Here is a 3,925-nt window from a genome sequence, read left to right on the forward strand (position 1 = left end):
GAAGGGAAGGGAAGGGAAGGGAAGGGAAGGGAAGGGAGGAAGCAGAGAAGAGGAAAAGGAGAGAGGGGAGTCAACATAGAAGAGGGAAGGAGCAGGGACTCAGCTCCTGTACTCTGAAGGTACGGCATGAACAAACAACTCAATCAAATTAGGGGCAGGAGGTGCCAAGACTGGAGACGAGGCTCTTCTAGGCACTGGTTGGTAGGCAGCCCTGTGGCGATGCCTGGTGCTGCTGGTGCTGATCTGGCCTTGGCCGGGACAGTGTCTGCTGAATAACTAGGCTGACCCCAGAGCCAAGACCAGCAGCCCTGCTGCTGAAGACGCCCCAGGATTGGTTCTGCTGACTCAGATCTTTCCTTGGGGATTTAGAAAACAAATGAAGGTCTGAGAAGTGGGGCCACTGGGTGTCTATTAGGAAAGCAGTGCAGCTTGTCTCTTTGTTGTTTTGGTTTTTTACAGTGAATTCAGTCCAAGCTGGGGCCCCGGCTGCAGCATAGATACAGAACTAACTCCCTTTGGAAGAAATTTCCCTGGGTTGGGATTGGGGGTTGTCCAGCAGGTCCAGAGAAACGAAAAACTGAGGGGAAAAAAAGGATAATAAGGAAGAAAAATGCATTTAGGCATATATTTCTAAATGAAATACAGATGTGAACAAATTTCCATGCCAGCTAGTCTGCTGTGGAAGAACAGGAGGAGCTCAAGGTAAACGACCAAGAAAATGACTCATCTGGGCAGGAATAAGGAAAGAGATCAAGTGTTCCTGAATTATTAGTAACTCAAAATTCCAGCCACATGCAGAGGCTTCAAAGCGGCACTCTGCAAGTTCTGACCTCTGGTGAATGCCTGACCCAGCGATGACTTTGGGTAACCAGAGCCAGGATATTCTGGGGAATGTTTAATATGTCTAGCCCACATATATTTGTTCATTTTTTTAAGATCTAGAAATACGTTAACTATTTCAGAAACTAAACGGGATGTTTGGAGAAGAAATTCCACGATTTGTCACTTTATGGCTACCTGAACAAGATCCTTATTGAGCGCCTATCTTGTGGGAGGCAACAGGCCACGCCCTCAGTGTTTTACAGGTGGATGAGAAACGCTTACCTTTTCTGCACCCTGACAGTTTAAAAATGTATATAGAAGACCCAACATAAAAAGGAGGAGAAAGAGAAGGAAGAAGTTATATAAGTTATCATAATCCCAGAACTTCCCACACCTCCACCTCCTCATCATAATATGAAACAATACTTTAAAGATTTTTAAATTATGTGTATTTGTGTCCATGTGTAAATATGCACATATGTGTGCAAGTGCCCACAGTCGCTGGAAGAAGGTGAGGGATCCACTGGAGCCGAGGTTGGTGGTCGTGAACTCTGGGATCCGTACTGAGGTCCTTTTAGAGAGCAGGGAGCACTCTTAACTGCTGAGCCAGTTCCCCGGCCAGGCACCTACATTTTAACCAACACAATTCAGACTTCCCCAAAGCCCCTATGAAAGCCAATATCACAGCACACTATATCAATACCAACAGAGACACTGGATTAGACTTGCCCATCTGCCCCTCGCGTGCAGACCCCTTCAGAAAAGCACATTCATTTCTTCTCCCAGACTTTGGGTACCATAAAGCCACGATGATTTTACAGCTGAAAACGCTTCCTTTGTGTTTTAGCATATTTTTTTACATCCATGGGGGATTCCTTTTAGACAAGCCACTAGTAGACAAAGATTTTCTGTTACGAATAGTGGTGTGACTTTTCCTATTTCTTCTTGTCTATCTTTTCTCTCTGATGCTGCCCAGAGTCACAGTGTGCTCTCTTGGAAACTCTGAACTTCTTCCATCTTTCTCTAAAGCTTCCCTTCCCTGCCCTGTGTCAGCCATGTGGTGACCTCCGTGCTGTGTCCACTCTGTAAGTGACCTCCATGTCATATCTCTGCCATGTGGTGACCTCCATGCTGATATCTGCAGCTTGCCTGCCCTACCGTTCTTCTTTTCTACTCTGTAAAATCATTCCTATGCTTCTGTTTTTATAGTAATGAGACTAAGACCAAGAGAGACCCCCCCTCAAACACTTAGTTGGCTACAATGAGTAAGTCATTATTGTTCCTAGGAACATGAGAGGAAAAGTCACCATGAGCAAATTGCTCATGGGGAGTGAGTAAGAAATAGAATTAGGTTAAAAACAATTACTACACAGATATGGAAATAGACTAGAAGAGACATTCATTAATGTATGTGTCTATGTGTACATTTCTATCCCTAAATTGAAGACGGACTTTCGATTTGACAGAGGTAAATACCAAAAGTCAAAATCAAAACATAAAGAAGAAAGAAAAGTTAAGGTTTGAACCTTTAAAAGTAAGAGGGCTAAAACTTTGACAAAACTAGAAGAATAATACCTTTGCAAAAATTAAAAGAGAAGTTTTAAGCATTAGATCCCAAAACAAAAGAAATCCTTTCATCTTTCTTTCAATGAGGATTGTTTCTGCAAGCTTGACCCCTGCTTTCTCTGTCCCTAGTGTCTGTCATCCTCTGGCTTGGGAAAGGAGACTGCTAAATCAGCAGGCAGGGTAGTCTACATATCACCACAGACAGAAAAACTCCCTTAAATCAGGGAAACTATCAGCTTGCTTTGGGGATGAATCTAGTGTGGAAAATTCTCCCTAAGCCTTTGGAATGGCACTAAGCCTCCAGAGCTTCGAATTTATACTTTATTTCTGGGCAAATGCATGCATTTACCATCAGAAAGATTTAACTGATCCCTTCATGCTCCTTTCTCATTACCTACCCCCAACAGCCTCTTTGGAAGATCACTGACTTAAGAAACCCAAGACTCTAAGTCAAGTATCAACAACACCAGGTTCAAGTTAGTGCAGCATTCAAACCTGACCTAGGATGAATAAAGAATGGAGAAATTTTCATAGGTAGGCATCTTTCTTTCAATATCTCTGGCAGGATTCAAGACCAAACAACAGACAATGGAGTTGGCAGTCTAGATCAGGGCCTCTCAGCCTCTACGCCATTGACATCTTAATCCAGGTAAGTCTCTGTTGTAGAGGACTATCATTGCATAATAGAACATTTAGTAGCATTGATGGTCCCTATGTTCTAGATGCTAAGCGTATCCACCATTTTGAAGCTATCCCAATCAGATCCATCTCTGGACATTGCCAAATGTATTCTGGTGGACCAGAAATGACCCTTGTTGAGAACTACTGGTCCAAACACACGGCTGAAAATGTTTAGGAATCAAAATACTGGGACACTGTTCTTATCAAAACAAAGTATTCTCTCTCTCTCTCTCTCTCTCTCTCTCTCTCTCTCTCTCTCTCTCTCTCTCTCTCGTGTGTTTCTGTGTATTTGTATGAGGGGGGAGATTGGGTGTAGTTTTTTTTTAATAATTTTGTACAATGTATTTTAATCATATTCACCAGATCTCCTCCAAGCTCTTCTCAGATCTACATTCCCTTCCTTTCCCAACTAATTTTGGGACTTTTTTTCCCATCAAGGCAAATATATATTACTAAGAGAGTCTTGTGTGAGTGGCCTTCCATTGGAGCATGGTTAACTTGTCAGGGCCTACATACACTCTTAGAGAAAGCTGACCCTTCCTTTTCCGGCAGCTAACAATTGCCAGGAGCTCCTCAGGTAGGGGTAGAATATTTTCCTTACCCTCCATGCTGGGATCTGGTCATCTGTTTTTTATTTATTTATTTATTTATTTTTTATTTATTTATTTATTTATTTATTTATTTTGGATTTTCGAGACAGGGTTTCTCCCTAGCTTTTGGTTCCTGTTTTGAAACTAGCTCTTGTAGTCGGATATTTATTGTTTTATTATATATACAATATTCTGTCTGTGTATATGCCTGCAGGCCAGAAGAGGGCACCAGACCCCATTACAGATGGTTGTGAGCCACCATGTGG

This window comes from Microtus ochrogaster, chromosome 6 (assembly GCF_000317375.1).
Source record: "Microtus ochrogaster isolate Prairie Vole_2 chromosome 6, MicOch1.0, whole genome shotgun sequence".
In the NCBI taxonomy this organism is placed as follows: Eukaryota; Metazoa; Chordata; class Mammalia; order Rodentia; family Cricetidae; genus Microtus; species Microtus ochrogaster.